Source organism: Anser cygnoides, chromosome 7 (genome assembly GCF_040182565.1).
Source record: "Anser cygnoides isolate HZ-2024a breed goose chromosome 7, Taihu_goose_T2T_genome, whole genome shotgun sequence".
Classification (NCBI taxonomy): Eukaryota; Metazoa; Chordata; class Aves; order Anseriformes; family Anatidae; genus Anser; species Anser cygnoides.
The window spans coordinates 24,079,511-24,093,748 of NC_089879.1; positions in this window are offsets into that span (position 1 = coordinate 24,079,511).

Sequence of the window (14,238 nt, forward strand, 5' to 3'; positions counted from 1 at the left end):
AAGGAGAAGAGGATAACGCAGACAGTTAACTTAGCAGAATTTGATTTTCAGACTGATTGTCATTGGGAGTGCACGTCTGAAAAGTAAAGAGATACTGATTCACAAATGTTTTGTTTTGTTTTTAAGGCTAACAGGAACACAAACCCACAAGTAATATTGCTGCCTCTTCCAGTCTTCAAAGGCTGAAGCAAACAGAGCAGTACTGCAGAGCTTGTTTAAGGGTTGGTGTCCAGACACAGTATCTAATGAAAGATGCTAAAAGAAACAATAAATGCAGCTCCTGGTGTTTGCAATGTGTACAGACCTGGTGTCAGTCTGAGCAGAGGCACAGTGAGCTCCTTGGCAAGCCAGAGGCATCCAGTGGCATTACACATTTGAACCCTCTTCCTCCTAACCAGACGCTCGAGGCAGTAATTTCCTCCTGAGGTGGTTTAACATACCTCCATCTGCAAACAACACTTGGCACTTAATCCTGAAGAGCATTTGTTATTTCTGAACTGAAAATGGGCTGTCCAGCCTAGGCTGTCTTCTCCTCAAAGCTGAACCCAGTTTGCTGGACACACTGCATGACCTCTTCTCACAAGTCGTCTTGAGTAATAACTTCTCGTGGCTGTAGGACATCACAGCTCCCTGTAGCTGTAGGACATCACATACTCACTCATTTTTGACTAGGTCAAAATAGAGAGGACAGTAGGACCTCACTGCAGAGAGGTGGGGAGTCTACAGCTCAGATGAGTGAGTTTTGATCCAGCTCAGGTACAAAACATTTCTGGACAACTAAATATTCTGTACTTTATTACCACTTAAAAATAACCACTGCCTCCCAGTGAACTTTGCAGTTTTAAGATGCTTATGTTGGCATGACACAGAGCAAAGCTATCAAAATTGCAAGGCGGCAGCTTCTCAATTCATTTGCTACTGATAAGCTATATATCCTACCACAACTGATCTTGTTAAGCCGAGCAAACTTATTCTCCTGAAAGGCGGTGTGATGTGAGTTATTTAATTCACATTCAAGCTAGGAATGCAATTGGCACCCAGGTGCTTAATGAGAGTCTCAATCTGCCATCTTGCCCTCTCCACATTGTAAACGGGAGATTGCAAATTTCCCGACTGAGAGCAACCCCAAAGAGCGGAGAGATTTGGAAAGACGGGAAGCTCTACAGCTCTGCTTCAGACTTCACATGGGGATGAATAAGGGGATTTTCCACCACTCTGAACTAAAATATTTGTTTAGACACAGCCACGGACAACCAGCTTTAGACAGTACTCAAATTAAGCATGTTGGCGAGTTTCCTTAGTAGACGGCTTTCGTTTCTCAAGCTATGTCTGAGGGGATGCTAGTCATTTCCTGTTTAATGAAGTATAATGCACAGAAATGAGAAATATATTTCCTCTGCACATAGCTTCAAAGCATTTATTACTTCGATCATGACATACTGTGATTTTGTCCAAAGGATTATATATGCTTGCAATGTGCTGCTACTGGAGAGCTACTGTCCCCGTACTTTTGTTTGTCAGCATCTGCACAGAAAAGCAAAAATTCCTGTTCTGCAGTATTGTTAATGTAATTGTGCTTTCCTCCAACACCTACCATTTATAAAGGAAGATTAAAAATATCACATCAGATAGGACTCTCAACATAAAATGTTCAAGCTAGGAAAATCAAAGCTGGAAAATGAGAAGTTGGACAGAACAACACTCTAACCATGTTAGCCAAAATAGGGCTGCCCAGAAGAAATCTCTTGTCACACGAGTCACATCTGCTTTCCAGCCCATCGCTGTAACAGCCCGCCTTAGTCACGCCACACATCACAGGCTTGCTCCTAGCTGGGTAGGAGACCTGAATGAAAAACTTCCTTTGGGAAGGGGCACCGCTGAGTTTTCATTCACCCGTATCTTTTCAGCCACCGTTCAGTCCCTTCCAGCAGAGCCCCAGAGCCACAAACAGTTGGGATTTTATATCCTATACGACTACCTACCTCAGCCAAAAAAAAAACTCCATCTGCAGGAGTTTTGCCTGGCTCTTCCACAGAGCCCTCCTGATTTCCCAGGAATCTGGCTGGGTGGTACCTGCCCAGCCCAGGTGTTCCTCTCTGTGTGCACACAAGCACAGCACGCATTAATTACCCATCAGGTCTCAACTTCACCCTAAGTTTGGTATCTAAATTCCTGCTGGGAAGAGGCCATGCCCCTTCAGCAGTGAATTAATACCCCTGTACTTAAGGCTAAGCGGGAGCCCATGTGTAAGTATCCAGGTAAGTGCAATCACCCCCCCAGCCATGAGAAAGGGACCTACATCCCCTTCCAGGGGCTGAGTGCAATTAGGGGCACGCAGCTGTGTCACAGTGTTCAAGCATGCCTTTTGTTTCTGGTTCTGGCACACTGTGTATCTGACACGAGCACCACGATTGTTGCTATCAGTGTCAGACAAGCTCTTGCTCCAGGTACACCTGGTGTCAGGGGCCTGCTGAAGTGTCCAAGCTCAGTCATTAAGGGACTCCTGAAAGAGTGCTCAGCCCTGTGCTGGCGAGCAGACAAGATCAGACTTAAATGACAATAATTTCCATTTCACGGGAGATTCACAGGAAGCCTATTTCCAACTCAGCCATTTGATTAGTTACAGCAAAAGCTTTGTTCCAGAATAATCAGAACAATGCATGGTGCCCATTTTAGACTCCTCCCCCTCCCCTTTTTTTTTTTATTTTAGACACTACCCATTTTTAGATCTATTCAAACAAGTTCAGAGTCATGATTTCTAACACCTTTCCAAATAAAGACTAAAGCCACATCTATCTGTAAGTATGTGTCTGTATTTATATGCACACACAGTATAACTACCATTAGAAAAGATTGAGATGTCTCCAGCTAAAGAGAAAAGATGAGATAATATAATACAGTAAATTAAATAAAGTCTCCTCAGAGAGACAGAAGGCACTGATCAGCTCTGAAGATTGCATTTAGTCCCTGTCAAAGATAATGAGATAGCAGACACACACAAAGGTCATCAGATGTCTGAAACACTGGCTCTGGTCTCCCGCCTCCTAATAAAAGATGCATGTTCACTTGATTTTTCTGGGGAAGATATGCTCACTGGTGAAGTTAATTGGTAGTGCTCAGAGTTTGTTTTGTCTATTGACACGGTAACAAATACTAATGGACTCAATGCTCAGGCGTGCTGAGGATTAAAATCAGCCCTCAGCTTTAATCTGCAGCTACTTTCAAACTTTGCTGGACACCGTGCCGTGCAATCTTCTAAGAATTTAAGCAAATGTCAAAAGTGAAATATGCCCTTCCTTGCAATCCTTCATCCTTTTATAGAATTGGTATGATTAAGTGTGATTGCTTTTACAACATATAGACAGGCAACAGAGTTAGATTTACAGAAACTACAGCCAGAGCTGACAAATCAGAAATGAAAATTATACTCCCCCCCTCTCCCCCTGATTCAGCTGGGCTCGACCAGAGCTTCAGCTCTGCTTGGTGCACACACTGAATTTACAGCCTTGTGCTAAGGAACCTCCTGTGTCCTTATGACTTCTCAATAACATAGCTTAGTGCAACTTTGAAGCTATCCTATCAACATGCTCTGACAGACAACAATTATTTAAGCTCAGAAGTAATGTATGATCATCTCTTTCAGCTCAGCCCTACTGGCAAAACGTTTTGTCTGATACAGTCATGAGCTCAGTCAAGAACACTGGTCTCGCCAGTCTAAGGCTAACGGGCGGACACAAGCCAGGTCAAAGTGGAACTCTGCAGCTATGCAAAAAATATCTCAGTTAATGACCCACGGCCCTGCCTTACATGCAGACAAGAGGGACACCAACACTGGTGGTGGGATGCAGAAGAGACCTGTGGAACCACCTCAGGAGGAGCTTGCCCAGCTCTGCCATTACACACAAGCTGTCCTCCTTTTATTGGGCTTGCGACCAGCCACATGTGTTCCCACCTCTTCTTTGGCAGTCACACTGATTTCAGCACCTCTCCTCGATTCTGGCTAAAACTTTCTGAATGCTTCAAGGATTACTGGGAAAAGAAGTGATGGGAAGAGGGCCTAGCACATGGGACTACCTCATTTTGACCTTTTCCCTGGAGAGGACAAAATTATTAGGACAAGAATCTATTTTCTTAGAGGAAGGAAGAAAAGGAGAGCAAAAGGCAAAGAACTGGGAAAAAGAGACGATGAACTTGTCTCCCTTCTTCATGATACAAGGCTGCACAATAGGACAAGTCTGGGCCAGTCCTGGCTTTCTTATTTGCAGTATTAAATCTACTCATTTTTGTCAATGGAAAGTTAAACATAAAACTGACTTTTGGCCTGAAAATTGCACAGTGTTTGCACTGCATTTACTGTGCACATTTACTGAGTACACTCACACACAGCAGAGAGAGGAGATGCAAGATATCACACATTTTGATCTTCTGACTGCCCCCTATAGCTCTCCTTCCAATACACTCCCTGACATGGCTGAGTTGCTCAGCTGAACTCTCAATCCCAGGGGGCTTCCCTTAAAGGAGTCCCCCGCACCTGCTGCAAGCCAGCCCCAACCCCTGTCCTGGGCCAGGAGCAAAGGGTGCTCAGGCAGAGGTGGAATGAGTGATGGGGATGCAGGATTCCCTGTGCCTGCAATTTTCATTCAGGCATTGTCAGCTGAGATTAGTTCACTACTCCACAATAAAGAGGTTTTGTTTTTTGTTTTCCCAAAATTGTTTAACATCGGATATGCAACCTTTTTAGTCCCATTACCCAGATAAATTGTTATTTTGTTTCCTGATTACAAGTAGAATCATGCTTCCAGTGCAAGGAACACCACTTATTAGGAGTGTTCTTTAAAATGTTCTCCATATGAATAGCACACCACAAATATTCCTGCCTAACTGCAGTATTTGCAATGGAAATTCACTCACTGGACAGACTGATTTTATTATTTTTTAGGTTAATTGGTCCTCACAGCTGTAGATAGCACAAGGGTTTGGGGAAGATTCACAAAGCTGCCTAAAATTAGGAGAAGGACAGCCAATGAGCTCCAAATTACTCCTCTGGGAAGCTGGACTTTGGCACACCTGCCCTCTCTGATCTCACCTTTAAAAGCAGGCAAGTGAGAAACAGCATTAAGTGTGGTTTTGGTTACAGCTGTCATCCTGCTTTCAAACTGAGAAGATACATCCAAACACCGTCCTACCACAGGATTTCAGATACTTTTACTGCTTTTCGTGCTGGAAGGAAGCAAGGTTCAGATATCAGAGCAAAGTAAAGCAGGAAGAAATGATAAAAGGAAACAAAATGCTGTTTAAGGACTCTACTTACCTAATTTATGGCTAAAGGAAGAGCCATGTCCAAGTGTCTGTGACTATTTCTGAACTTCTGTGCACACTGACCTAACTGTGAATTGCAGATGGTCATGTAGAAACCAGTGCTTCACAAATTATCCATAGTAATGCTCTTTTTCAGGTAATACAGAAAGAAAAAAAAAATCCAATTTGCGCAGATGGTAAATCCACAGCTTAAATTAAAAGATGGTCCTTTATTATCCAAGGTTTAAATTGAGGCACTAAATGTGCAGATTTAATAAGCTCCCCCACAATTTACTGTCATACCACCTCCACTGGGGAAAGTGCAGGGTTGGCAAGGAGGGGGGCGAGGTAGGGGGAGGACGGAGTCCGAAAGCTAATATGAAACATAATTTTTTTCTGAGTGCAGAAGATAAAATTCCTGCTGTAGGCCATTTAGCAGCCGAACTACTGACCGCTCCATTCCTATATGAAAGGAAGCAATTCCCACGAATGCAAATGACTCTACAGACTGACTAGGCTACATGAAGTTACACAACATCAGGTTATCACAGATACATACAGCATTCAAAATTCATTTTTCTTTGCTGGTGAAATGTTGTCTCCTAGATATTCCTAAAAGAAAACTGCCATAAAACACACACACACACAATTCAGCTACCACAAAGCAAAGACTTTTATGCTTGAAAATAAGAAAGATGCTTCTTCCATTGCACCTTGTTGCAGCAGAGACTAAAATCACTCATTACCTTTTGAGGTTTATCTCATTTGGCCCAGCTCTCTAATAATATTTATCCAACACTGCATTTAGGTACTCAGTTGCTTCCATTTTCTTGATTACAGATGATTGGCAGTCTAAAACACATCACCACATTTATAAGCAGGGAGGGAGGGGAAAAGCACAGCATTTTGGCCAGGCTGGCATTTACTGACGGTTGGCCTGTAATTCTGCATCACACGCATTTAATAGGAGCAGTGCCACTAACTTCAGAGACTTTGAATCAGGATTTTACCTGGCTCTGAACAATATCCTAGCTCTGACTGCTCCATGCATGTCTGCTTTCCAAATTTAGAGGGCAGCTACTTCCCACCAGTGAAAACTCCTGAAAATGCAGTTCCATAACCCTTCCTGCCAGCAAGGGCAAATAGAGTTGAGTATGTAAGCTGAACCAGTTCCCCACCAGGCTAGAGGAGGAGGCAGCCAAATAGCTGGTAAGACGCAAGCCTAGCAAACACACCTGTTGAGCTCTCAGCAAGAGCTAAGCACCACTCAAAGACACTGAGAGGCTGTATAACACCTCTGCATAAGAAAAGAGGCACTGTAGGTCAGAATACTGCAGTGGATGATGAACACAGGGGAGCAGGAACATTGCAGCAGCACTACAGCATGACCCACACTACCACACAGAAGCGAAGCAGCAATTCAGATAATGAATAAACTGGGTGAATGAACATGGGAAGCTGAGAGTTTAGTGCTGGAATGAGATGGATAAAATGAGATGGACAGATTCAGAGGATAGTAACAGCAGAGGTAAGGCACACTTTAGAGAAGAAACAATATGCTAGCTTGTTTAATTATTAGAGAAAGAAAATTGATGCTACAAGAGGCTTATAAGGCAGATGTAATTGGTGATATATCTTCCACATCAAACAATCCAAAGAAAATCTATCGTTAACCTTATGGATAAGATTAAGGGCAGACATATTTTCTGGTAATAAATAAATAAATGCAGTTGGTCATGAGGGCTTTGGTGAGTTAGATGGCTCATGACTGGCTCCCCCCCTTTAGAGACTTACCCAAAGAGCTGGAAGTGTTGCCATCTTACCTTCACTGACATTTTAGAGGGCCAGAACAATTTCTGATCTGAACTGGCTGAATTGCTCCTAGAAATGTACACCCTGCTCCCTTGACTACTGTGGTGACTAAATGTCTTGGTTAAATGCTTGAAATGCATTGGGATAAACATATATAAGACATTCAAGCAAGATACAAGAGGCCCAGTTAGGGTGAGGAGCCAGAGCTGCTTCCTGCCTGGCAGACTTCACCATCTTCCCCAGGTCTGATGGGTCTCCAATAGGAAACACTTGCGCTTGCCCCTCTGCTTTGCTTTAATGATTCAGGTGCTTCATGCAGACTAAGATGAGAGAGCAGTCCTTCTTCTGAGCCTTGATAACCTGCTGTAATGGAGGAATTTGCTTGTACTGGAACTTAGGAAGAGAAACAGCAAATCGCAAACAACAGCAGGGGGAAAGTAGTTACCAAAACAGCAAAGAATGCCGCGTTTTTCATGCTACCACCAGGTGATTCATTCAGATAGCTGGCTACAATGACAGATAAAGACCTTAATGCCTCTGTGGTCCCGTATTCGAGCAAAGGATATGCTGGAGAAGCTTGAGGGAGGCTAATGAAATGGATTAAAGCAGTAAGGTGTCTTGCAGTGTTACTGCTTGAAAGCTGATTAATTCATTCAGGGGGTGTCAGACTGTTTCTGCAACAGAAGACAGAAAAGTGAGAAACCTCAAAGACCTTACTTAAATAAGTTCTACTAATCTAGTGGCTAGCAGTTCATTATTACCAAATCCCTTTGTGTTTTTCAAGGCTTTATAGTAAATGTGAGGCTTTGGAATTTAAATTCACCAGGAATGATAACCATGTAAAGTGCTCCAGCATACAGCCTACAATTCAATGAAGACTTTCCTTTACAAAATGTTGTTGCAACGTTTTCCTAAGAAATTCATAGTGACACCTTTAAAAAAATGCTTCACACAGAAATATCTTGTTCAGGAAACCTGATACAAATAATGAAATGAGAAGATGACAATAGCTCTCTGTAAAGGAGGGGGGATGTTAAAATATATTGTTTAAAATATGGGTGCTTACTGCTGTCTCTTCATCCACCACATTATCCATCTGCTTTCTGTTTGAGAGCACGCAGAAGAATACCCAAAGCAGAAATCCATCTAGCTCGTTCCTGGGGACTACTGGCATGAGATTTCTTTCACCATTTCAGCTGAGACATTCAAGGCTTGTGTATATGTTACTCAGTAGGAAAATGCTTCTTTATTCCCAAGGCTTCAGAAGTAGCATAACTGATTAGGACAGCACTGCATATTTATGTACAGAGGAATAATTGCATTCGCTCTAGAGCCATCAAGGCTGTAATTCACATGAGGGTTTCGGGCTTACTCCATAAATCATGGTAAGATTGGTTGCATTGTTTGTTATTGCTAGGAAAGCTTCACCAACGTGTGTAGCTTTGCACTGCAGGTGCTGCACACTCACCCAGCGCAGAAGCTGTTCGTGCAAAGCCCCGGTAAGCACTGGCAGCACGCGCTCCACCTGCCAGCCCCTGGTCCACAGCAGCTGACAAAATGCACTGAGTGAGCAAACCAGACATCATCTAGCGTCAAGTCACCAACTGATGCTGGAAAAAGGCTACTGTTACACATGTAAAAACATTGAGGCTGGCAAATACCAGTTATTTACCAGGTGATTTACCAGCTAAATGACAGGTTACAAAGGGGGAAGGCAGCCACCCATATCAAAGGTGTCCAAAGAGCAGACTCTGGCTCCAAAAGCCCAAAAGAAGCCCTGGATTCTTCTTCGTAGATATTTAATCATAGACATGCAATTCCGTAAGTAATACAAAAATGAAGACTCTTTCTATCAAGAATCTCCCATCGAGGTTTTTTGGTTTATCATTTTTCCACACACTAAGCATGTATATATTCAAGATCCTTAGCTGAACAAGGCAATTTATGTGCAATTTCCCCATCTGTACTTCCTTCTTGTAAAATGCTCCAGGAGTCTCGTGCAGACCTTTGTCTGATGGACTGCAAGCATTCCACATCCTAGCCCACCACAAATGCTCTCAAACCCACCAGTATTTCACATGAGCAGTTACCTAGTTAGATTTTACAGTCTTCAGGCCTGCATAGCCTCGATTCGTGCACACACAGCGTTTTATTTGGTTGTGGTTCAGATGGATGCACAACAACCTGGTACTGTCCTTCCCTGTATTTGCGCACCTCTTGGCAAGCAGTACGCCACGTGTCCAGCCATACAGTGCTGCATTCCACATTTCTCTTCACTTGCCCTTTTAGCTCACTGCCTTTTTCTCCTTAGAGAGATAAATTGTATCAGTTAAAGGACAGGGACAGACAAGCCTTTTATCAAAAAGGAGAAGAGGCAAGAAGAGGACAGCAAGAAAAGCATTTGTCTGTACATCCGGGCAGAGCGAGCTCAGACATTTAGCACAGGAGGTATTGCTTCTTTTCTTACGTGTAGATAAACCTGCAAGCTTACTTCTCCCCATGGTACAATACAATAATACAAAACCAACCTGACCAAGAGAGGATAGAATTTTAAAAGAAAGACTTGGTTCCTTAAGTCACTTAACTCGGAAAGCAGCTCAACAGATGCAACGTGACTTAACCCCAGTAGGATCCTGGAGATTGAGCACGCAGGCAGAGTTTTCCCAGTTCCCCCAGTGCCTTCTACATTTTAAGACAAGAAAGGTGTAAAATGGAACACAGTACTTTCTGCAGCATAGGGCTGTGCATTCAGCTGCTGAGAACCACTTCTCTGCTGCTATCAATCATCAGGCCACCACCAACAGCAGGCATCAGAGAAAAAAGGAGAAACTGAGACTGATTTCACACTCCACCCAAATGAACAGATTTGAGCCAGACCACAAAGCTAATGATCACTGATAAAGCCTGGCAAGAAGTGAACAACTTGATAACGTGACAGTTTGGCAGAATCCACTGGTATTTTCTGAAGTCTAAGCCATGCTCACATGGCGTAAATCATTCCTGCCCAAGTTGTCTCACACTCAATTAGCCATTTTGCAGGTACAAAGAGTCACCACAGAACATGTGCCGCAGCCAGAACGTGCAACTCCATCTGCAGAAACTTAAAAATAGACACATACAAGGCAAGGGATGCAGAAAGAGCAAAACAAACTCTCTTCCCTCTTCTCAAGATGGGCTCACCTTGGAAGGTGGACTCCCAAAGCCTTCCATCTAAATCACCCACTTAAATCAACAAGCTACCTTCAGTAGCAGATAGGTAATAATGTTCACCTCTTTCAGCAGTTTAAAAAAAAAAAAAGATATAACATGGTATCTCTGTATCTAAATGTATGCTTATCCATGAATACTGAATCAGTGGTTACAGGCGAATTGGAGATGGGCTTTTACAGTCTTATTTCTGCAGTTGCAGGCCATTCTGGAAAAAACAAGCAAAACTCTCTTTCGCCCAGATTCAGCTATTCAGTGAAGACAGGCTGTGTGTATGGAAGGGAGAACAGCACCCAATTACAATCTCTCCCCAGTTCAAGTATAGGACCCTGCATATATTCAAGTGTCTCTCCATCACACTGAGTGATTAATCTAATTTGAATCAATGCAACATACTCACTACAACAAACACTGCAAGATAAAAAAACATTTGAGTAGCTGCCTGAAGTATACTGACGGGTTCAGCACACATAGCAGAGACAGGGAAGTTATAACTGCTACAGTCCAATGTAACTATAAAGCAAACTGAAAAGACAGCTGTGCACAAAAAGTTAATGTAAAAAAACTCATGTTATGAACAAGAACTGGTACTGTTATTAAATATACGGTAGCAATAGGGATGAATGACCAAGGGAAGGTTTTAGCGCTCCCAAGTTTTAGCCAGACCTGACAGATAGGAAAAGAGGAAAACATTTGGCTGCCAGATCATCTTGAAGGTCTTTTCCAGCCTTCATGATTCTGTGTTACACTGATGAGAGGCTAGAGCCTGAGCTGGAAAACGTCACGTGGAATGTGTGGAATAAGGTAGATAAGGCTGCAGTTTGCTAGGTCCTGCATTTTGGCCACCTAACCTTACCCATAAAAGTGACCTAGAAGAAAGCTGGAGAGGGACTCTCTCAGGGAGTGTAGCCATGGAAGCGGGAATAACGGCTTTGAACAAATGGAGGGGAGATTTAGATGAGATGTGACGTGAGGAAGAAATTCTTCACTCGGAGCACAAAGCGCACATGGGAATTAGGGCTGAAGATGCACCTTGCTTCTGTTCTTTTCCGTAAAGAACAGAATAAAATTGCCTAAAAAGCAGTGTTAAAAATAAACCCAGGGCACAGGATGGGAGGTGCAGGGCAGTCCCCGTGGCCGAGGGGCAGCCTTTCTCTCTGGCAAGCCAAATGGCCCGGGGAAGCCAGCCCCAGAAAAGGGGCCCTCAGCCCCCCAACCCTCCTCCTTGTCCACGTGAGGGCATCTTCCAGGCCGCTCCCAACACAGCCGCCTTTGGCCACGCGTGGGCCACTCCATCGCAGAGGCTTGCTGAGGTCACAGTGGCCACCACTGCCCCGCCTTTGCTGCGGGCCCTATAAAACAGGCCCCCTGCAGCTGGCCCAGCATTCGCTGAGCATCTATAGTCCGGAGCACAGTGCGGGACCCAGTAATGGCCGTAAACCAGAGGGCAGCGTCAGACCCATGCATGACAATCAAGCCGACAGTGGTGTGGGACCGAGGCGTGGGACTGGACGACCTCCTGGTTCGGCACCCTGGCCTGAGAACATTCCGGACGGAAGGCATCCCGTTTGGGCAGTCCCGGGCAAGGACTGGCTTAGCCTTCTGCCCAACACCATGGAGCCCATGGCGCTGGATCCACCACATGTGGAGGAACGGGTGGAAGTGGATCCACCTCTGCCGGGACAGGCCTGGGACTACTGCAGCATGTCTTTGTGCTCTGCCATCCGAGAGCACCACCAGCATCGCAGGAGTGCCCGGCGAGCCCCCTACTCATTGCTCAGGCTCCATCGCAAGCATTAGCTTCGAGACACCAAACACCACGGACATCCCGCAGCCTTGCCTGCAAGATGTCCCGGCAATAAACAGCTCTTGCCGATTCTCAGAGGTTGTGCGAGTGCTTCTTTTTTGGGAGGGAATGGGCTGAAGTTGCGCCAGGGGAGGTTTAGGTTGGATATTAGGAAGAACTTCTTTACCGAAAGGGCTGTTAGGCATTGGAATGGGCTGCCCAGGGAAGTGGTTGAGTCACCATCCCTGGAGGTCTTGAAAAGACGTTTAGATGTAGAGCTTAGTGATCTGGTTTAGTGGAGGACTTGTTAGTGTTAGGTCAGAGGTTGGGCTAGGTGATCTTAGAGGTCTCTTCCAACCTAGGTGACTCTGTGACTCTGTGCTTTATTTTGGGTAAAACTAGACAAGAAGCCCTCATCTTGCTTTCTTTGGAGGAAATCCTCCTAATAAAAGAAGAAAAGAAAAACACAAATAAGAAATGGACATTATGTTTTCACAGAGATCGGGCCTCATTCAACCTTCCTTGAGATACAAGCATTAAAAATTCACCATTAAAACCTTGATTAGAATCCATGGCAACAGGCTGAGCCCTGAAGAGCACCACTCCTCTCTGCTAGGAGAAGCGGGAGCACAAGAGCAGCACACAGGCGCAGCTTCTCAGTGAACACAAGGAAAGCCAGGAATAATACTGTCCAAAACCAATCATATTTTTTCTCTACATACCTTACCCTTCAAATAACTGAGTGTCCTTCAAGTGATTTCTTCATTTAAGGAGGAAGCATTATCCTTTCCTGTGCCCCACTAATGTTTTTGACCTCCTGCTTTTGGCTCAGGCTCAGTGCTCTGACAGCATGAGCCGCACAGTTAATACTTGCAGTGAATTCCCATTCAGTAAGCTTTCGATGAAGACGCATGTTACACAGGCACATATTTCAGACTGGAAACTCAAATCCCACATGACTTATTTAGAAGAAGTACCTAAACGAATAAGCTCTTTAGTCTTCCAGTTGTTAAAGTCCCAGACACAAAGGTCACAAGTCTTGGCTGAGGAGTATCAGTAAGGACAACTTACATCCTCTGCCTTTGGGGATGTTAGCAGCAGCTATCCGAGAGCTGCACATAAAACAGCACTCTCAAACACTGGTATACTTTTAGAAACTTACAGCTCTCATTCTTATTTCCACAGCATCAGCTTCTGCAGAGAGAGAAGCTGGTTTCTAATTAAAGCTTGTGGCTACACTAAAAAAGGCATTTAAAATTACCGTGTTAGAGTGTCACCTAGAAAAACAATATCCCACATAAAGGTGACCAGGAAACTTCTGCAGGCTGCGTTTGTGGTGGCTTCACACCCACAGGTAGCCAAGCTCCACCATGCCACTCTCAGTCCCCCTCCTCAAAAGAAGAGGGAGAGAAAATACAAAGAAAAAGGGCTCGTGGATTGCAATAAGGACAGGGAGATCTCTCACCAATTACCATCACGGGCAAGGCAGACTCAGCATAGGGAGATTCATGTAACTTATTGCCTACTGCTACTAACAGACTCAAACTAAAAGCAAACTAAAAACACCTACTAAAAACAATACAGGATTATAAGAAGGATGTCAAGAAAAGCCCTTTTGAGTTTCCTCTTTCTCTGCAATTCAGCTTTCTGACAAATGGGCAGTACATGGAAAACCACAGTAACTGTCAGTCCTCTAATGTCTACCACAGGTATGATCCAGGTCACTGCGTACCAAAGTCATGCTCTTCCGAGTCCATCTGCTCTTCTCTATACAGAGAAGTTGATTTTGTGTATGGAGCCACTGCCACATGTGGCATTCACACACAGATACGTTTGCTGATGTAACTCAGCTGATCACAGGACAGAGGTAAGAGGAAGCTCCATTGTCTCACCAGATCCCTCCGTTTCTACAGCTGCCAATATATCCAGGAGTCAGAGAAGCAACCATACGACTGTTAGCAAATTCTTTTGTTCAGCTGCCAGTACTTCTACATTGTCCCTAAGATCTGAGGCATTCTCTTTGTCTCCATAATTTCCTCTCCCTGTTTCAAGCCTTGCTGTATCATTTTATCATCCCACATGTCCAGGACCGCAAGCTATTGCTACTCATTTATATGAAAAAGGATTTCTGCTGA